General features: G+C 48.1%; 1 protein-coding gene across 1 annotated transcript in view; it reads right to left on the reverse strand.

The window, feature by feature from the left end:
- The window catches only part of LOC108386384 (serine/threonine-protein kinase TAO1-like), a 125,198-nt gene extending 108,577 nt beyond the window's left edge, over positions 1-16,621 (reverse strand). The window contains exon 1 of the mRNA XM_073235175.1: positions 16,498-16,621. The gene's annotated coding sequence lies outside the window, so the exon portion shown is untranslated. The remainder of the gene's footprint in view (positions 1-16,497) is intronic.
- Between the last annotated feature and the right edge of the window lie 6,002 nt (positions 16,622-22,623).

Raw genomic sequence — 22,623 nt, forward strand, 5'->3', positions numbered from 1 at the left:
CTCCAGTCAGGTATGTGATTGGGCCACAGAGAGCATTTGTGGAAGAGCATGGGCCGGATGCAAGGTGTTCTGCAGCTGTGGGGGCAGAATTAGTGTGCATTCTAGGTCAGGCAGAGACCCCACTCAGAGACCCCCTTAGGGTCTCACCAGAGCAACAACAGCTTTGCTAGAGGTTGCTGGTCTTTCAATCTGTAGCAGAGACTCTTAGCCCACTGGGTTCATTTTGGAAACCATAGTGGGGCTTCCCTGCTATTCAGTTTCTATCGAAATCTCCGCAGCTGGGGAAAGCTGTCTTCCATCCTCCTCAGTCCTAGCTTGGCGTGGGGGGACGGGAGTACAGGGAGGGGGTGTCTGTCCAAGGAGGGGAGCAGAGCTCAAACGTGGAGGAAGACTCCTAGCGGGTCTTCATGGGGCAGATCACTGAATCTCTGTAAGTGGGCTATGAGCTAGAACTGTCCCTCAGCCTGGACCATGGTGTGACAAAGCCGTCAAGGACAGCTACAAAGGGAATATTTTAAATCTCAAGGTTATTGTATAATTTAAAAAGTTTAATATTGTGTGTAATAAAAAAATCATATATTATTTAAATATCTCTTTTTTCCTATCAAGTATCTGGGGGAGGCAGAGAGAGAAAGAGACAAGAGAGAAAGAAGCAAAAATAGAGACAGAAGCAGAGAGAGAGAGAGCTTTCAAATATCATTTAATGCCTAAGTGTCACAGGCTTAAAAAATTCAACAGAATTCTCATGCATTCTTTCCCACAGAGGGCTATTCTTTAAACAATGACCTTTTAAAAAACTGAGGCAAACAAACAGCCCTGATACTGATGGCATGTGTCCTTTATCAGCACAGACATTCCATAGTTGACAGGATGAATTTTATCAGCCCAGATGGTCAGTATTTGGGGCAGTAGATTAGGGGCTCTAACATTCTTATGGACCACATTTGTTTGGGTCCAAACAGTTATTGAGTCACTATTTATTCTAAGATAAAACAGTTTAAGTAATTGTCATTTCCTGTGGTTGTAAAAATTCCATTTTGACCTAGCTGTCAAATTTTGTCTGAAGACTCTGGGGGGTGGGGGGGAGGGGAGGGTTGGAACACAGAGTAATTTATAGGAAAACATATCAATTACATTGCAGGTGCTGCCTCCCTATTTAAAGATCTCAAAGAATGGCTCAAAAGCTGATGTTTCATAGTGGAAAGGGCATGGTACTTGAAGACTGGAGACCTGGGTTCACGTCTTGGTGTCATTAGTAAGTTTCCAGAGGGAGCAGTGAGGTCAGACAGAGAAATTTTTCCAGATAATAGAAAATGTTTGCAAGCCTGCTGGGGACAGCAACCCTATATATAAACAGAGGTAGTAAGAAGTCTGCTTACATTTGGACACTGAAAATTAAACTTTGCACACTGAAAATTGCCCAGTGAGAAACTGGTAAATCTTTGCAGTTAGTATTAAGCATGTTGGTACCAGCTCAGACTGGTGTGGAATCAGGTCAGCGTGGGTCAAGTTTCAGCAGTCCTGGGTGACAGAGAAGAATCTGCGTGGGCTCCTCACATAGAGGTAATTTCCTTAGCTGAGAGGTTCCCTAATTGCTGATGAAGAGGAATTGGAAGTTAATTATCTGAATTTTGCTTTATATAGTATGATTACAAAGTATTCTGTTCTCAGTCCTTTGCCTCCCTTCAAAGACTCAAATAGAGCAGCCCTTATGGTATTAAGAGAAAGGTAAACACCGTAAATAGTTGTCTCTAATTCCCTTCTTCTATTCTCTCTTGAATCCATTTTAATAACTCTTGCCAAGGTCCCCGGTGACCAATGCTAAATCCAACAGTCAGTTACCAGCTCTCACCCTCCTTGATCTCAGAAGCATTTGACTCAGCTGGTCACCCCTTCCTTCCGGAAACACTCTCCTCCCTGGGCTCCCAGGGCACCCTATGCTCCCGGTTTTCCTATTGCCCCTGCACCTCCCCTCCCTGTCCTGTTCCTTGTTAGTGTTCTTTCCTGGCTTCTCCTCACCTTCCAGGCATTTTAACAGCAGGGAATGCTGGGGCTCAGGCAGTGACCCTTGTCTCTTCTTTGCCTATATTCATTCAGCCGTTGGTAATCTGATCTAACATTACGGCCTTAACAACCAATTCGAGACTGAACCAGAAGAAATCACCATTCTGTAGGTCACATGGTTGAATATCAGCACTTTCATGTGGTTGAATCTAATGACTCCCAAATGTTACTGCCCCTGAACTCCAGGTGCCTCCATCTACCTGTGTATTGGGTTTATATTCGCCTTGCATGTCTTAGAGGTATTACAAGCATGGTTTGACCCAAATCAAACTACTGATAACCCAATCAACTAGTACACCAGTTTAAGTGAGTTCAGTTTAGGGATTGTCTGTCCCTTGCAATGCAGGTGTCCTGACCAATCAATCCTCTTCACTCCGTAAGAGGAACAGAGGGCTGGGCAGCAGTGAGGTCTGGAGAGGGGGAGGGCCCCAACTCCACAAGACCCCAGGCTTCCTTCTCTGGCTCTTTCCTCCCCCTCAGCTTCTGGAGTCTCTTTCCCAAGGATGGTGTCAGAGGGGAGAAGGGTCGTGGACTCTGGTGGGAGGGCCAGGCCTGGGGTCTCAGGGTGGCGGTGATGGTGATCGTGGACGGAGCTGAACCAGGTGGGGCCTCAGCTGGCTTATCAAGTGCCTCACCGTTCCTAAAGGGACAGTTAGGGCCTAGAGAAGAAAACTCTCTGGATCCAAGATTAAATAGTTATCACTAAATGTTTCTTTTTCCTTTTTATCTCTTACTGGTTTAAATGCACAAAGCTCATATAGTGAAGAGCAAGTCTTTGTCTCACAATCACTGGATCCTCCCCTGGGTGATAGTGTCTGGCAGCGCCTCCCAGAGGAATTTTACACACGGTCAAGTCAATATAAAAATCTGAGCGCATATGATTTCACACGAGTGGTTTCATGCTATAAACGCTATCCCATCCCTTACACTTAGTACTTAATATATTCTGGATATTATTCTACATAAGTACACATAGAGTGACCTTGTTCCTCTGAACAGTTTTAGAACATTCTAGCACAGAGGTAGTACGTGCTTAACCAGTTCCTGATTAATGGATATTTAGGTTGTTTCCAATCTTTTGCTATTACTAAAGCTTTCTTGAGTGTTCAAAAGATGATAGATCTTTGGGTCTATGTACAGGGCTATCTAGAGGGAAAATCTGGGAATTTTTTCCCCTTTAATTTTCCTATGGCCCTTCTCCGGATCATAAATACAGTCCCTCTCTTTACCCAGAAAGCAGGCAATCAGGTGAAGGTCCTAGAGCGAGCGGAGAGTCCAGTCAGACTTGAGACTCAGATGCCTGGACCCCCAGTCCAGCGCTGACTCTGCCCAAGTCCCTGTGGCCTCTCTGGTTCACCAGAGAGGCAGATGACAGTTTCTGAGAGGGGGAAGGTACAGGGGTGGGACTGGGGGAGGAACTGTTGATAAGTGGGGTATCAAGGGAGAGGCCCAGCCAGGGTGTGTAGGACCTGGGGAAGGACAGGTTAATGACACAGAGCCCAGAAAGTAAATTCAGGTGTGAAAACAAAAGGCAGATAGCCATTTTTCTCTTTTTTCACTGTAACAGAACTTCCAGCTGGGGTCACATTCAGCCAGAACAAAAATTACATTTTCCAGTCCCCAACTTGACCAGGCTCTGACTGCAGGCCTATAAAGAGATGTATCATGTGACAGCCTCCGGTATCCCCTGTTAGAAGGCAGGGGTGCACCCACTGCCTCCTCTCCCCCATCCTGCCCTGCTTCTAGAGTGCAGATGCCCCCAGGGGCTGCAGGATACAGGCCACACCTTAGGGATGGTGGAGGGGGCAACTTTGAGGAGTGCAGCTCTCTTATAACCTGGACCTCAGGCCTCCGGACTTTTACTGAAGAGATTAAAAACTACTGTGCGTAAGCAGGGTTTCTTGACGAACTAAATCTTACTGATACAGAAGGCCAGCATGTTGAGTACAGTGAGTTCCAATGGTTATAACAGTGCATCTGTCCTGGGCTATCTGGGCACCCTTTGCTGGGTTGCCTGTCAGAGGCATAAATGGAATTATGACAGTGCTGTGGGTGGGCCTGAGCAGTCGGGAATCCTGGGTTCTCACCTGGCTGTGCTGACCCCAGTAAGTTATGTGGCTTTGTGCAAATAATTCCCTTTCCCTGCCTGTGTTTCCTCATCTGGAAAATGAAAAAGTTTGAACCAGAAAATCTCTAAGATCCCTTCCTGCTGTGATGATCGTAGCTCTGGGTCAGACACGTGCCCTGAATCTCTTTCCCTCCCCATCTCTGTCCTCCTAACTCCCCACGGCATCTCAGGGGTACCCACCTTGGGACCATGGTCATATTTTCATCTGTCTTCTCCACTAAGTTCTCTGAGGTCGGCTCCTTGCCTTCATATACGCTTGTCTAGTTTCTGGAACAGAGCCTTGGGTGTAACGAGTACACATTTGTCCAATAGGTAAACTGTGGATATAAGACATGTGTGGCTTAAGATAGAATGGAGACAGAGGTGTAGAGGAAGGTCTGACAGTGAAATCACGCTGCGGGTTCTGCTTCCCCTTGCATGGCTGGTCTGACAGCCCCGGCCTCCCAGGGTAGCGAGGTGGATCCCCTGGGTTCTGTGTAAAGGGGAAGTGTGGTAGTCAGGCCACTCTGTCCCTGGCCAGCTGGGGACCTCAGCACTTGGATGAACTTCCTGGAGCTTTCATTCTTTCCTTTTCTGAGGGAATATCATGCTGGCCCTTCAGGCTGCCTGCCTGGATGAAGCCCCAGCATACAGAGGGAGCGTAGGGGAAAGTCCATTTCCTTTCCTCCTGCATCCAAAGCGGACTTGCAACAGCCCGTCAGGGGAGGGCAAAGACCCAGGGTGGCTTGCTTTCTCCGGTGGAGAGTTAGGGTCTGAAGCTGTTTCTGCCTCTGTAAATGGGGATGAAAGCATTCACACAGCAGGGGGGTTGTGAGAGTTAGTAAAAACTGTGCACCCTGGCATACACCAGTAGGCTCTGTTCTTAGAGCTGTATTTTCTCCTCCCAACTACTCAGTGAGGTAAGTATCGTCACCTCATCTCAGAGATGAGGAAACAAAGGCTTAGGAAGGTTAAGGCTCACCTGCAGCCACACAGCTGGAGCAACATCCGAGACACTGCACACCTCACCCTACTCCCCAGCCCAGGCTAGCTCCCTTTGACCCTGTGGAAACGGGGAGGGAGAAGGGGACTGAGGAGCAGAGCCCTTCCTCCCTCTGTGCTGTGAGGAAGGTTTGCTTGCCTGCACCTGCTGCTAAGTTTGGTCTCTGTGGCTTAGTCGCCCTCAGTCACCCCTTCCTCTGAGGTCCTCTGGCCAGAGCCACTGCGGGGGATCCCACTGATTGCCCCGCTGGGCGGTTCCTAGCTGAGGGCTTCTCTCTCCATCCTTCCCAGTAGCTTAGCTCTCTCCCCTCTCACCCCTCCCACCCTGGAGCTTTGTGGACGTCCTAGTGCCGATGCCAAAAAAGGAAAGCACAGAGTGGGTGAGTCCCTTCCCCTGGGTTACACAGCGAGAAGGTCTCTGTGGGCAGTCAGCTCCTTGAGCAGAAGGGGACAGAAAAGGGTAAAGACCCCAGTCCCAGAACGTTCCCACCCATCTTGGCTCCATCCATCTCAGAATCTCTCTGCTGCCTGAGGAAATGCCCACCTTGGTTTTGCAGGAGGGGCTGGATCTTTCTGGGCATCGGAACCTTCCTCCATGCCCCTTCCCCTCTCCCTCAGTGTCCCCAGCACCTCAGGCCCCACCACCACAGGGAGACTGCAACCTGCCTCCTGGTTTCTGCTCCACTCCGAGCCCCGCTAGGGGCTGCCATGCACATGACATCCCACCATCACTCCATGCGGTCAGCAATATTATTATCTTCATTCTAGGGATGAGGACGCTGAGGTCCAGAGAGGCCTAATACCATGCCCAAGGCCCTGCAAGGTGTGGAACAGGGCCTGAGACCATGGGGAAAGGATCTTAGATCCAAGCTGCTGGAGTGAAGCAGGCTCCTTCCTGAGTCCCACCCAGCCTGCTCTTCCCAGTTCCAGCTCCCTTGTGCCTGCTGCATGGGCTGTGGGGAGGCTGTGGCTCTGGCTCTCTCTCTCTTTTCCAGCAGGACCGTAATCTCCTTCTCATTCTCTAGCACACTGCCCATGGGTTTCCACCCTGGAAAGGCCCTTATGCCTAAGCCCTTACCGGCCTCCTGTGGTTGATATGTGGACAGAGGTTTTGGGTGGGCACCTCCGTCTGAGTCACTGTCCCCCCACCGGCTCCCACTGACTCAGCCGTGGGTCCCTGTTGGTCTCCTTTGTCCTTACCTCCTGCCAAGGCGAGCTGCCCCTGGTCCACTTCGACAGCCTCGCTCTTCCTTCGCCAGCTGCTCAGAGACTCTGAGAGAGGGCAGGGTTCAAGGCCAAGCAACCACTCTCTCTGAGCACCTCCTCAGAGCCAGTTACTGTGCTAAGTCCTTTCCATGCATTATCTTATTTGACTCTAGCAACATCACTGTGTGTCCATGATCAGTTAGAACTGTTTCCTCTTAGAGGCTCAGGAAGTTAAGGAATTTGCCCCAGATCACATAAGCAGCAAGTGGTGGAGCAGGACTCAAACCCATGTCCTCTGACTCCAGATCCAAGGGTCTCATTCACATGGTCCTACGTGGTCATGAAGCAGACGGAAGGATAGACAGGAGTCCTTATAGCCGGGAGAGGCTGAACGTCCCTTTGCTCACTCAACTTTGGGGGAAAACATGAGCCCAAAATATAAACACTTTGAGTCCAAAAACTGCCCTGGGATTTCCTAGAGCCCCATGAGGGCCACCATGTGTGGGAGGGAGGTGAATCTTAGAGGTCCTGAGGCATTCTAAGAACTGCAGGCCACAAAGCCTGGGGCCCACAGGCTTCTCAGCACCTGGGAGGCCTGGACTGTGCAGTGGGGCTGGGCTGCTCAGTTCCTAGCAAACCTTCACCAAGGGCCTTCTGTGCTCATGCCCTTTGGCATCAAGGACCCCCAAGGAGTGGGGGTGACAGACATGGTGACAAGCATCAGCAGGACTGGGTAACAAGGGCTGGAATGGAGGCAGGCAAAGCAGGGACTCTGATAGCTTGGAGGAAGGCTCTGAAGAAGAGCAAGGGCCCATTGTCCCCAAATGCCACCAAATCTGGTGCAGTGTGATGGAAGGTCGCATGGGCATGGGTCCAGATCGAGACTCTGCTACTTCTGAGCTGGGGTATGTCCAGCAACTTTTCTCTGAGCCTTAGCTTTGCCATCTGTGAAGTGGGGATAATCATATCTACCTCCTTGGAGTGACTATTAAATAAGGGGCTGTTATAAAATGTCAAGAGGCATCAGATGCTACTCCCCTGCCTCCAGGCCCATCTTGCCCCGCCATCAAGCACGTATACACAGGAACACCAGCAGCCATGGGTGTTGTCAGAGTCAGTGGTCTGCTACTCACTTAAGTTAGACAGTATCTCTGGTCTGATCACCTTGGAGTTTAGGGAAAAGACTGAGGGTAATTTGGGGCCATTCCCATAGCTATACTTAAAAACAAAGCAAAACAAAACAAACCCCCCCCCCAAAAAAATAGAAAAAGGTAAGTGTCACAAAGCCTCCTGATGAGGAATTGGGAAATTTAAATCCAAAAGATGCCACTTACCTCTCAAAACTGGCAGGCTTTACAGAGTAGGGCTGAGGACACGGATTCAGACCCAGACTGTCTAGGTCTGCTTCTGGGCCCCATAATCTACAAACTGAGTGAACCTGGACACATTCTCTACGTTGCCCTGTGTCGGCCCTTATATTCTGCGGCTGTAGAATGGGGGTCCTAATAGTATTATCAGGATCTTCCTCCTGGAGAACCCACGAGGATAGAATGAGATCAGGTGTGCAGGGAGCGGAGCACACACCTTGGCACAGAGAAAGCTCTTGATAAATGTGAGCTGGTTCTGCTCTTGCTGCTTGGAAACCACGATCAAGCCTTGGAGGACGGCAGTGCTGGCAGGGACTCCAGGGCCGTCCAGATGCAAGGCTGTCACTGGGGGAGCTATGGGGTGTGTGGGTGCTCCAGGAGCCCCTCAGCAGAGTCCAGGGAGAGAGAGGGGGCAGCCCACCCAGCCTCTGCTGCTGTCTCCATCTGTGTCATAGTTGGGGTTCCCCATTGTATGGATGCAAGTGTAGGGAGGAGAGAAGTTCTGCTGGTTTTCCAAAAGTTTGGAATCTACGGATTTGTCCTAGTGATTCCCAACTCCCTCCATCCCATGAGGACATTTTGATTGTCTTTCCCCATGGATCCCGTGATTTGAAGTTCGGTCTGCCCCCTGCATGTAGTTAGCAATGGTGTGTGAGCTTTGACATCTCATCAAGCCAGAATTTTGGAGAGACTCTTGACAACCCTTCACCCTTCAGAGTCTGAGAAGAGATGGGCCCTGGGACAGGACCTGGCTCTCCTCCACTCCTTGCCCTATGGGGCACACCCCATCCCCTGAAACCTTCTGTGGCCCATGTAACTTTCATAGTCATCCCTTCTTCTGATCCCCACTTTAGCCTCAGAAAATAGAGGTGTGGAAGGGTGGTATGTGACCTGCTCAGTATCACTTGCCTGATAAATGGTTCTCAAAGTTCCAGCCTACTCAGGATTATCTATGTTCTGCATGAAAAGTCTCTTCTGTGTAGCTATCTGCTTTTTCTGGCAAAAGGGCCCTAACTCCTCTAAATATTAAACTCATTAATTTGTCCATTCATTTGTGGAGACAGCTATGCAAGAAGGTGATAGTTAACAAGAAGCACAGATGGAAGGATTGTGTTAAACCATAAATGGTCTGTGTTTGATTTCATTCATGACATTGCCATCCATGATCCCACAAAACAATGTATTCATACATACATGTAAACATAGTCCAAGGAATGCATGCTTAGAAACACAATGTCTGCAGTAAAACCTCAGATATAGGCTCTCCACAACATGTGTGCTCTTTGAGGCATAAACATGGAAGCAGGTACCACAGAGATGATACAGATACATCTATATGTATCCAGACACATACACATATACAATATGCAGGTGCATACATGTACACACTATTGAAATGAATTTTTTTTGAAGTCGGTTTGACCACCTCTGTCTTTGGAAAGAAGAAGGGATCTGGGATTTATAAAAAGGAAAGTCACACCCATAATAGCATACGATTGCATTTTTACTGTATTGGTGACTGGAGTGAGAGGAGTGGAATGATGTCGCCAGTGCTGAGGACCACTCTTTGTAAAACAGGTGTATTTATGCATTGCTACTAACAGAGTAAACTGTTACATTCCTTTTGGAAATATTTTTTCCTATATTTTCCAGTAGTCCTATTCATACCCTCTTTTCCTATAATTCCACTTCTAGAAATTTAATCTAAAGAAGAGCATCATGTGACAAAAATGTCACTTGTATAGAAAACTAGGCCCAACACTGTGATTGAGGAAAAAGTGGTAGCCAGCTAAATACCTATAGTTAAACTACATCAAATCAGTTCGAAGGCCTATTTTTCAGTCATCACAATGGCAATTTTGAAGATGAGGGGCATCACTGAAAATATTTACGATGAAGGCAGTGAGAAAAGGAAAGGATAAAATTGGGATGCTATAAAGATTTCTCTACAAAAAGCTAAATAATGCAGAGTGAGAAACAAATAGTTCTTTGAGAGTGACATGACTTATCGATTTCTTCTGTGTGTTTAATGTTGTTATAATAATGATTTCAATTCTAAAAGCTATTTGTAATATAAAAGATAAACCCAATCTGAGTCAGCCTGATGACAGTAGAGATTTAACCCACTTGTGGATAATGGGACTTAGCAACTCATATGTATAAGGGGCTATATACACAGACACGTGCAGATGTAAGACTGGCATGTGTACATTTGACTTTGCCAGCCTCCCAGCCTGTAATAGTCTTAAACAATACACCACACATGAAGTGTCCACGGCACTTCACATGCCTAAGGCTCAGCCCTGTTATTTTTCCAATCCCGAAACTTGAATATTTTCAGGTGATCTCTCCAATCCTCCTAGATATGCAAATCTCTTTCCTATGTGATAAGATTATACTTGGTGGAAAAAATTGTCTAGAATCAGTAGGACAAGACACCGAGTCTTTGACTTTCCATGACTCTCTGTGACCTTTGACCAAAGTTGTAAGTATTCATTGAGAATTCACTCTGTTGGGTGCCAGGGTGGATTCTTCACGTCAGTGGTTCTTTAATTTTAGGAGCACTGGGAACACGGGGGTCAGCTAATACAGAGGTTGTGAATGCAGAGATTGCTGGGCCTCACCCCAAATTAAGACTCAGTAGGTGTGGGGGGAGGTCCAAGAATTTGCATTTCTAACAAGTCCCCAGGTGGTATTGAGAGCCACTGCTCTACACATATTATCTCCTCGTTCAAAATAACCCAGCCAGTGAAGTACCTTAAATATTACTCCTACTGACTAAGGGGATAGAGATCTTGAGTGACTTGGCAAGCCCTTCAACCCTCTTTGCTTCATTACATCTAAGAGTAACAAGATTACCTCCTTCTCTTTCAAGGACTAAAGGACAGAATGGGTGTGAAAGGGACAATCCAAATCCTAGTCAAGTTTGCTGTGCTGTGTATACCAACACACACACACACACACACACACACACACACACACACACATACACTTCTGCTGTTGACTGCCTTCCTTCTTGAAATATGAACCATCTCCAGGTGTCAGGCCCCTGCTCTTTTTTCTTTGCAGTCGGTGAGAACGAGCTGAGTCAGACGAAGCCTGCACAGCTTCTGCTGTCACCGGGGATCCTCAGCAAAGTGACAGCGTGCACTGCTAGTGACTCTGCAGATGCACCAGGCTTTGGGGTCTTGGGCCTATGACTCCACCCACCATGCTGCCAGCCTGAGGTGGGTGCGGGGAGCACGCAGACAAGCAGAGGAAATGCCAGGCGTTTGATGAGGCCCTTGGCAACCTCTCCTTTCTTGTGGGAACCAGAGAGCAGGCTTGATTCAGCACCTCCTAGCTGAGCTCCTCCACCCCAAACCGTGTGATGTGGGGACTGCAGAGCTCTGGCTTCAGACAGGCCTGGGTTTGAATCTCAGAGCTGTTTGTAACTGTGGGTCAGCCTCACAGCACATCTGTTTCCTCATCCATAGTCTGGAAATATGTAGTGTAGAAAATAACACTGGCCTTCCTTGGGTAATTGTGAGGGTTCAGGGAGCTAGTAAACGCAGAAAGTGTAGGGACCAAGGGCAGGCTGCCCCAACATGTGCCACCTTGGCATGTAGAGATGTTGGAGCTGAAAATGTTCAAAGCCCATCAGACTCAGAAAGAAACTTTGACCTTCTCATCCGCCTCCTTCCAGCTGAATACAAAGAATTTAGATGGAGGACCTGCTTCAGGAAGACAGCTGTCACCATAGTTAACTACCTTATAATATGAACCAGGAATGGTAGACAGGGAGGAATTTAGCAAAGTCTGTTAAAATTCCTCTGAGCCCCATTGTTTCTGTGTGGCCTGGCAAACGTTTGTTTACCATTTAGTCTTTCATATTCCTGTAACCTGCCTTCCTTCCGTACCCTGGCCCCTTCATCCAAAATGACATATATACATCACTGTCCCTGACTGTCTTTAGAATCTCATGTCTATGGATTCCCCCTATGTACACCATTAAGCTTTTATTTTTCCTTCTGTTAATCTGTCCATTTGATTCTTAGACCAGCTAGAAGAACCTTGAAGGGCAGAGGGAAATTTTTTCTCCCCACAAGGGCATAGCCTGATTCCCGGCAGAATAAGAAAAACAAAAAGCAGACAACAAACAAAAAAACACAGACAGGGACTGACTTTGCTGAATAACATGACTCGCTATGAGTTATAAACCAATTCAGTGCTTGGCATGTTGACCAATGAAATGAAATAAGAAAGCCCAGACACAGAACCACATATGTATGAAGCTGTGGTATGTGCATAGTTCATGTGTCACAGAAGTGAACAACGGAGAGAGTGTTCAGAAAACTGGGCCTGGCAAAATGGCCATCCATACGGAAGAAGAGATTACATTGTACCCTTACATTACACCATATACAAAAATCAACTCCAGATGCTTAAATGTTAAATATGTCTTCAAAATGAAAGTCTTTAGAAAACCGTAATAGAAATATTTTTTAAACTTTGGGGAAAGGAAAAACATTCTTAAACAAGACAAAAAAAGTTGACTATACAAGCAAAGACTGATTAAAATGATTTTTCTTTCTTAAAAAGACAACTTGAAAATAAGCTACAAATCAGAGAATATATGCACAGTAAACATACTCAATAAACATACTAACAGAAGACAAGTATAAGAATGTATTAAAGGCTCTTTTTTATCTGTGGGAGACTATATTCTTATTTGAAATGATTCAGAACATATTTCCCTACATCATTGGTTTTGGGGCTGGCCACTAACTTCCTTGAGCCCACAGAATGCGAGCAGATACGATGTGATACCCCAGCCTAGCGGAAGCTTTAAAAGCATTCCAAGCGTCTGCCAATCCTCTGTCTCCTGCACCCTTTGCCAGGAGAACGACATGTCCTAGTAAAAGCTGTTCTTGTAGTGTGGTCCCAGGGATCGAAGACATAGCCAGACCTGAACCACAGGTTAGAGGAGAGAGGCAGTTGACTTGCATGCTTGAGAGAAAAAAAGAAATGTCCCTTGTTATAAGCCACTGATATTTCAGGTTGCTTATTACTGCAGCAAAAGCTGACCAAGAAGGAAACTAGTGCCTAGAATAAAATGTGTGGTTTTGGCTTTGAGGCTGAGTGGCCAGCAGCAAGGAAATTATTATAGGGGACTAGAAAAATGGCAAGCTGTATAATGCAGTAGTGAAATACTTAGTAAAACTGTCACATATGATAATTTGGAAGGCAGAAAATATACCTACTGAATTTATTATGGCTCTGGAGAAGTTTGGAGACAGAGTGTTTGTGTGAGCCTGTAGTTCCTAGCTACATTTCAGAAGGTTGAAGATAAGGATGATAGCAGAAAACAACGGGCTTATCTGCAAGCAGAATTGAAAGGAAACACGGAAAGTCTGGAAATTATAGGGCTCACAGGGTTGGAAGGGGTAATTATCTGTTACTCCTAAACCTCTCCAGCCTGTAAAGTGTTCTCAAAATAGGACAACTTTAGGGGCAAAGATCTAAACAAAGGCAAGACTTTGAGCAGGGGAGACCAAATTGAGGGCATGACTCTCACTCCCTTTGTTAAAACCTCTGATGAGATTAAAATAGCTCCAGGGAATCCCATCTGTTGGACAAAATGACTCATGGGAAGCTCCCATAAAGCCTGGTAGCGTTAAGTACCTGACATGTTATGTAGGGGTACAAAGAGAGGTATGTCTCAAAGTGAATTGTGAGTTTGGCTACTGACACCTCAAAAAAAAGAAAAGCTTTTGAGAAAGTTACATTGTCCAAAGTGCTGCCTGTCTAGATTAAATAAGACTGACTTTTCAGGACACAAAATGATCTTGAGCCACAGCATTCTACAGGCAGGAAGCAGACTGATGATATTGATAAAAAAAACAAAGAAAATGTCAAAAAAACATTAGACATTTCACAGAAGAGGAAACACTTCCGGCTGATAGACAGATGAAGAAATGTTCACCTCATTATTGGTCAGGGAAATGCCAAGCCAGATCAAGACCAGAAAAGAGATCTCAAATTTGGTAATTTGGTAAGCAAAGATTGCAAACTCTGACAATACTAAGTGTTGAAGCTAATGTAGATCTATGTGATCAATATATTGTTGGTATTTTTATGCAACTAATTTGGAAAATGATTAGAACCATCTCATAACAGTAAATATTCTAAGCCGGCAATTTCATTTTTTTATGTATATCTAATAGAAGTCTTGCTTATACAAAAATGTTTATAGCTGTACTGTTTACAGTGGTAACAAGATGGAAAAAAGCTCAAAATCCCATCAAGAGAGTGGATGAGTAAATAGTAGTACACTTGACCAATAGGATATTGTACAGCAGATGCAATGAATGAAACACAGGGCACTCAATGTGGTTATATATTAAGAAAATACTATTGGGCAAAAATAAGTCCTTACAATTATGGACAGTATGATATCCTTTTAGTAATTTTAAAATAGCTACAGCAAAAAAATACACATTTTAGAAACACATGCAGATTAGAACTATGAACCAGATTAGAACTAAGGGAGAGCATGGGAATTCGGGGTGTTAGTCATCATGGGTTGAAGAAGTCAGGCGAAATAGAATGGAGGGAAGGTAGGACTAGAAGTAGATTATAGACAAGGTGCCAGCTTTCATTTTGAGCTGTGGTTCACATGGGTTTATGGTATTATTACAAAGAGGTGAAACTTTAAAAGAAGAAGTTGTTTTGGTTGTTTTTTAAAAGTCACAGATCGTTAGAATTAAAAGCATCCTTAGGAGTTAGTTCTCTGCTCCCTTATTTTCCAAATGAGAAAATAGGCTGAGAACGGGGAGTGACTAACCCAAATTACTCTGTTCTTGAGTGGCTCAGCCCAGCCCGCTCCTGCTGTGATCCTCCCATCTCAGTGCCAACATACCCAAGCCAAGGCTGCATCCTTCATTACTTCCCCCACATGAACCCACTTGTCAGTCCCACTCTGCAGACACCTGAGTCCACTACTTTGTACACCTTCTGCCAGCCGAAGCCACGATCACCTCTTGCTTGGATTTCTGCTCTTGCCTCCTGACTAGTCTGCTTACATTCTCTCTTGCTCCTCCCCAAACCTGTTTTCCACACAGCTGAGAGAGAAATCTCTCTGATGAAACTTCTCAGCTGTCCTTCAAATGCACTTAGAACACAATTCAAATTCATCCTGGCCTACTGGGCTTCAGGTGAGCTGGGCCCTGCCTTCCTCTCATACTCATTTCCTGTCATTGCTGCTCTCACTGGCTTTCTTTCTGGACACTCCAGGCTGTTCTCTGCCTGCAGCAAATGCTGCCAGTACCCCGTTCAGGTCTCTCGGCCAGGCATTCCATCCCTCACACCAATTAACTGGATTCCGCCATGGAAGACTGCTCTGCCCATGAGCAGCCCTTGGCAATGACTGGCAGGAGCTTAAGGGTAACTGTCCCGGCTCCCTCGCACCTAGGTGGGATCCCTCAGGTGCTCTACATGTTTGCCTAAGTGTCCCCTTGAGGCTCAGTTTGCGTTACCCACAGTGGCAGTTGGCCTGATAACATATCCTTTATTAAGTCCTTTCCTTTCCTGGTTTTGTTCCCCACTCCCTTAATCATCCTTAATTCACTTTCCAAACAAACTGCTTTCACTTAGTTCTTTGTCTCAGGTCTTAAAGGGTAGTGTAAGCTAAGATACCACATCAGGCCTTTGCACTCATGTTCTCTCTGCCTAGAATATTCTGCTCCTCCCCTTCATATCTCCTTGTCATTCAGGTCTCAGCTCAAATGCCCCTCGGGTCTATCCCTTTGTTGTTATGCTCTCTCACTGACTTATTCTGGTTAAAATCATCTTGTTTACATAATTAACTCGACAAGTTCTTTCTCTCCCCCAGGGTGTTAGCTCCACAAGGGCAAGTAGTTCCCAGCACAAAGGAGAGTGCCTGCACATAGTAGGCATCCTTTATATATTTGTTAACTTAATTAATGACTGATTTTGCTGGGAGGGATGTCGAATCCTGCATCAGGAGTACGATTTACAGTAGCTGTTTGTGTGTATGCATTTCTAATTGACACAGCAAATGCTGGCCAGTAAATGGATACAGCTATTGTTTTTGAGTAGCTGGTTCTCTTTAGTGGGTTTAATCTGCTTCCAACTACTTACAAGGGCTCACAATTGCTCTGCTAATTACAAATCCCGATAAACTCTCCATTAAAGTATAGCTTCTAAGTACCTTCCACCCAATAATACTGTTAGGGGGAATTACATATGGTTAAAAGTAACAGAACCACATTTATTTAATAACAGTCTTAACTTCAACTTGCCTTTCCGTCGATGTACCCGAATTAGTAAAACCACACTGTCTTTCTCTGCTTGCTTATTTATCCATGTGAGATACTGATGGAGGTTTGCCCTGGGGAATACAGATGTGGAGCCAGGAAGAAATGCTCTGTGTGTGGTCCTTTGGAGAAAACTCACTTTTTTGTGTGCCTTGGCCCACCCCATGTTCACCTGGCGTGAACCTGCTTTGACCTGGGACTCAAAGGGCACGTCCCTTTGCTGGGGGCATTCAGGCGGAGGCCTGTGGGCGGGGGGGTCATGAGCCGTAGTTTTCCTCATTTGTAAAACAGATTTATAATAATGACTCCATACTGTAGCTCTGGGCTGGAGGGGTTTCCCAGCTCCAGACAAGTTCACTCTGGATTCTTTGAGACCTAAACACGACAACAGAATGTTGGGGGTGGGGGTAAAAGGTTTAAGTTTTATTCTCACCGTGGCAGGTCAAGTGCTAGAGTCTCCTCTGCATCTGGCAAGTCCATCTCTGCCTCTGCCTCTGCCTCTGCCTCTGCCTCTGCCTCTGCCTCTGCTTCCACTCTAGGCTCCGCTCCAGCCTCTGCTCCGCCCCTCTGCTCCACCCCAAGCACTGGGCGGAGCTCTTTATATAGCACCACAGGCAGCATTGGCTGATGGCCAGCGGGTGTGTAAGCTCTAGCCTATGCAGTAAACTGACTACATCATCAAGCAGATTAGGGTGAGCTGAGGATCCTGGCCATACAAACTTCCATTTTCCCTACACATACCCTCATGTGAATTTTGTGGGCTAAAGTGTCTGGGAACATCCAGGGGCAGGTATCTGCCCAGAGGCTGCACAAAATACTAGTTCAGAAGTGGAGCCCGACTGCTTATGGCTGTTCCACCTGCCTGGTGGCTAGCTGAGTAATCTTGGGCAATTTCTCTGGGCCTCCATTTCCTCATCCGTAAAATGGGGTATTGTCTCCTACTTCCAGAGCTTTGAGGACAATTAGACAGGTTAACACATGTGAAGTGCTTAGAGCAGTGCCTGGCACACAGTGATGTTGGCTCTTAACTATTGTTATTCCACAGAGGGCTAGGGGAACATCAAGGTTAAGGGATGGATGGAGGGTAAGGAGCCTCTAACAAGTCCCAGAAGTAACAGCCATAGAGTTTGGAGGAAAACTAGGAGGATCGTGTGTCATAGAAGCCACAGCAAGAGGAAGTTTCTAGAAGGAAGGGTCAACAAGGTCAAGGGTGCTGAGAGGTCAGGCAAGGTGACAGTCAAGGGTGCCATGGATTTAGCAAGAAAGAGGTCCCTGGTGACCTTAGCCATTGCAATTTTGGTGACATCTGAGGGACAGAGGCCAGTCTGCAGTGTATTAAAAACATGGGAAGGGAGGAATTGGAGAGCATGGGGTGAAATATTTCAGTTGCTTGGCTGGGAAGGGATGCAACCGAGAAACAGCAGTGGCAGAGGGACAGTCAGGTCAGTAGCCATCTGTTTTGCCAAACACACATTCCATCCAGCCATCATCTCCTATGAGACTCATGACCTCTGGTCAGCTAAGCAGGGGAAATGTTAAAATTCATAACGTATCCAAGCAGACACTTATGTAAACAGAACTCAAGAGCGGCAGGGCTGGGACAAAAGCCAGGCTGCTCATTTCCTCTCTCTTTTCATAATGCTGGTATGACTGCTAAAGAAGGGACTGAGCAAGAGAGCGTGGGGTGCTCAGTGCCATCCACCTGCTTTATCACACCTGTATCTCAAAGGACCCATCTGTGGAAGGTGGTTGGAGGAGGTGGCAGAGGAGGGTGGTGACAGGTTCCTTTAATGAAGGAGGACCTGACATTGGCTGGGTGCCCAACATGTTTGTCCAATTAAATCACATATCTGGGGGTAGGCGAAATCTTTGGCTGAGATTTCTAGTACTGGCTAGAAACAGGGGGGCAGGATGGACTCAGGTCACTGGAAGGAACACTGTCCATTTTTCATATCTGCCCTCCTCCACAGTCCTTTCTCTGCCGTCTTACATCTGGCTGGCTGGCAACAGCACTGGCCCTTGATTCTGATGCAGGGCAGTTGGGGGTGTGACTTGAAAGAGGATGTGTCACTTAGAGCCGTGCTTGTGGGAAGTGAAATGCATCCTGGCTCATTTGGGAAATGTCTTTATGTCAAGGACTTTGGAACAAGAAAACCGTAATGGTGTGATTTTGGAAAACCATGGCAGAAGAGACCCAGTGTGGGCTGGAGGAGTGTCCAGGGAGTAAACTGATGGATGTCCATCCAACGTGAAGCAGAAGCACAGCCAGAGGGCCGATGGGGCAGAACAGCCTTCATGGAGCACCGCCTGCGAGGTCTCTGCTGTTGCCATTCTGACATTCTTAGCTTTTGAATGCAGATCCCTCGTTTTCATTTTGGCCTGGAAGCTGGAAATGTTGTGAACTCTCCTGGTCGTGGGCACGGGTGGGTGGAACGCAGACTGTGGACTTTGGCTGGGTCTGGCAGGCAGCAGCCCTGAGTTGTGATGCTCCCCATGTGAACTTGGCTCTTGAGACTCACCCACCTCTGAGCAAGCTAGGCGAGAAACAGGACTTGGCCCATTTAGGATCAGCTCTTCAGAGCAGCTGTAAAGATGCCTCAGACAAACCTAGCAGGGAGGGAGGAAACACAGGAACTCTCGGAAACCACAGTAGGTAAGCTGTGCTGTGCTGGAAGCCTTTGCACACATTTCCATGTTAACCTCAGCAATCTTAAGATAGAGTCACTGTGAACCCAGGTTTAGAGGACATGACTCAGAGGTTCAGCAAGATGATTAGTATTTGCCAGGTGCTACAAACTGCCAACCAGGGCTAAAATGCAGGTGTCTAGACCTCAAGTCCATGCTCCTTCCACCACACCAGAGGACAGAGGTGAAGGCCGGGAGACCTGGCTGTCTGGGTTCTGGTGGCTGGCACATCTGAGGCCCAGCTCCAGTCTTGAGGGGCAAGTAGTGTGAGTTCAGTGTGTGAATCTGTAGTTGATTCAGCTCACTTGAGCCCAGGAGGCAAGACCTGGCAACGGCAGCATTTCTGGGGTGTGCCAGCTCTGAACTGAGCCCTGGGACTAGGCCTGAAGACACTGACAGAAGGGCATCCTAGCCTAGGCCAGCCTGGGCTCCCACCCTGTGGGCACAGGATGCACTGGAAAATGGGCTGTGGACCGAGGTGGGGCTCAGGCTGTTCACCTACCAATCCAGGAAGAGAAAGGCTCTTCAGGGGTCTTTTCCAGCAGCCTATGGGCCTGTCACCTGAATCACAGGGGGCCTTGCTTTAGTTGGGCATATTTTGGAGTAAAAAAACTGCTACTTCTTGCCCCTACTTCCTTGCTCCGCAGGGTGGAATTGTGGGGGCTTTTTTCTCACTGTTCCTTGCACAGCCGGCACCATGTCCTGGCTTTCAGGTGGGGAGCAGAAATCCCACAGGGCTTCCCACTATCCTAGGGGCCCTGATCTTGCCCACCTTTCTCTGACCACAGCCCAGCTCTCCAGACAGGAGACATTGCCAAAAAATATCACAGAGGAAGAGTGCTGCCTGGGCGTTAAGAGGCAGAGCTGTCTTAAGGGCTCTGTCACTGGGTTCCATGTGACAACATATTTTTCCTTTCTGGGCCTCTGGCTCCTCATCTGTAATGTGAGAGGGCCCACCCCTCATTTGTCCTGCTCTGTGGGGACTGGGGTCCAGAGGGAGAAGGACAAAGGGCCAGTGTCCTTCTGGTGCCAGTCTGTGCATACCCAGCCTACACTGACTCCTCGGGTAACTCACAGGTGCTTGGCAAGGTGGACATTTTTGATTCAGGGCCAAACAGCTCAAGAACCACAAAACTGAATCTGTGACACTTCTGGATCCAAGCCCATGTCTTGGTCTTCTTTGAACTTCTGGCTTCCTGGGTGTTAGAATCTAAGTTTTAGCTGGAAGCATTTTAAATGTGGCTTGGCTCTTAGGGTGGGGAGGGTCTAATGTCTCAGGGGTTGGGATCAGCCCTGTTAGGCTCTGTTGCCTTGATCCCCATTGGAGAGGAAAGGGTGACCCACCCAGCAGGCTCCTTCAGCATCATAGGCCTGACTCCAGGGGCCAGTCACACAAGGGATGGCTGATGGGCTGTTTGGGGCATGGTTTGTGGGCAGGAGTACGCCTGCACATGGAGGCCCAGACAGTCACTTAATGGCAAACCAGAGAGGGTCTCGGTGGTCATCCAGGCTGGGGGCTTCTGATGGAGGGAAGCAGTAGGAGTGGATTACCGGGGGAGCCTTTTCAAGATACCCCACTGCCCTGGATTTAGAGTACAGAGGTGCAGAGTGAGGTTTAAGCACATGTCTTTTGCTACAAGTTTCCCAAATGGTCCTAATAGGATCCCATTTCCAGGGAAACAGTCACTGAGTTAAGCCACCTTCCCACTCTTTAGGTGAGGACACTGAGGCCCAAGTGGCGGGTGGGGGGAAGATGTGCTCAAAGGCCCACAGAAAATGAGCAGCAGGGCCCAGAGAGTCTGGCTCCTGATTCTCATGCTTTCTACCCTGAAGAAACCCACCTCCTCACCTGTCAGCCTGCCTAGACTCTTTCAAAATTCCCAGCCCTACTGCCTTCCCTTCATTCTGTCCCACAGCCTCTAGCATGAGCCCCTCAGTCCACACCACATATCTGGCCACACCCCTGTCCTGAGCAAAAGATTGCGTAGGGCCCTCTGCTGCCAGCAGGGTCAAGTCCCAAGGCCGGAGCCTAGAACTGGGATCCCGTGAAACCTGGCCCACGGTCCTCCTGACTTCATTTCTGGCCACTCCCTGCAGGCCAGGGTCCTTCCCCCACACTGCAGTGACACTAGCCTCCACACTGGCTAGTCTCGTGCTATAAAACAATTGTTCGATTTTCCTTAAGAAATATGTCACGTTTGTTTTCACAAAAGCCTATAAGCAGGTGTCATTATTATCCCCATTTAGACACGCAGCCCAGAGGTTAAGCAAGTGAAGAAGTCACACATTACATACCGGAGGCTGGGGCCCCGAGCCAGGAGGTCTCCCCGGAGCCCACTCTCATAACCACGGCTCCCCGTGCTCTCCACCCCGTCACCGGGACAATCCCACCTTCATCCTGCCAGGCCCAGTGGAAAGGCCACGCTGCACCCCAAAGAGCCCCCTCGCACTGGGTGTGCACCGCCTCTGGCCTGTGCATTATGGTGTCCTTACCTGTTGTGCCCACTCTCTGGTTTGCGTGTCTGGTTCCCTCTCCAGGTCCTGGCTCTTGTGGTCAGATCTCTTTGACCTGACTGCCATGCAGGAGCTGGTGCCAGAGGCCCTAGGAGTATGTTTGCTGAGTGAATGAGTGAAGGAATGAGCTAATGATACCTGAGATCTGGCACCAGGATTCCACACCACAGCACCCCCACCAGCACCCTCAGACACTGCAGGCAGCCTGGTCTCCACTGGGTGTGCGAGGTGCAGGAGACAGTATAACATAAACAGGACTTGGGCCTGTGAGCAGCAGAGCATGTGGAAATCCTAACCAAGGGGCCACTTAGTCAATGCTCAATGAAACAGTACTCTGCTCCCCTATTCCCCTCAATCCTGGACTATCTGAGGCTTCATCACAAGAATTAGGCTACACAGCCATGTCCCCCATCTGGTCTCTTTCCTGTCTAATCTGGTGCTGCCCAGCTTTCTGTTGTCACCTGTGAGCACAGTATCCTCTCTGGCCCCTTCCTCTGCACCTGGCCCCAGCTGCCTCCTGAAAGTGCAAGCCTAGCCCCCAGCAAAGTGTCCCAGCTCCCCAATGCCTTGGAATGCACAGCCCTGTCTTATGTTTTCCAGGGCCTCTTGCACTGCACAGCCGTTGAGCTACTGGGCTGACAGCAACTTAGCCCATCGTGCTCAATGAAGTATGAATGTCTCGGCTCAGCTTACAAAGTTCTGCGGCATGTCGCCGACAGGGCTCTAGCTGCATGGCACTGCCACTGTGCTGCTCACTCACCGGGGCCTCCCCGTGCCTTCCACCTGGTCTGCTTGTTCCATCCTTATCGGCCAGCTTCCTGCAGGCTGCCCTGCCTGAGCTCCCAGGGTAAAGCAGGCTCGCCCTTCGGAGTAGGCACCCTGAACTATCATCACTGCTTGGGGGCCCGCACTCCTCCCTTGTCTGGGAGCTCCTAGAGGGCAGGAGTCCCTGCGTCGTCGTCATCTGCATTTCTGCCCCAGGAGTGCAATGACTGTTGGCTGGAGAAGAAGGAAGAAGAGGCCTTAACATCACTATTGCTGTCCTCTGCCATGGATGAGAAACAGAAGGCCTGGAGGTTGGGGGAGTCACACAGGCAGCAAGTGACGGAATTAGGATGAGCTCTGGCCCTCCTGTGCTTGTTTATGCTGCACTCCACTGTCTCCAACACCTGGCACACCTGGGTGGAGACCAAGCTGTGTGCAGTTTCCAAGGGTGCTGGTCGGGGTGCTGCTGTGCGGGATCCTGGGGCCAGGTCTCATTCCCGATGCATTCATTCATTTGCTCATTCCTCCACTCATTCACTCAGCAAACATCTTCTGAGGTCCAATGTGCCAGGCCCCGTGAATTTCTCTGTCCTGA

This window comes from Manis javanica, chromosome 4 (assembly GCF_040802235.1).
Source record: "Manis javanica isolate MJ-LG chromosome 4, MJ_LKY, whole genome shotgun sequence".
Lineage (NCBI taxonomy): Eukaryota > Metazoa > Chordata > Mammalia > Pholidota > Manidae > Manis > Manis javanica.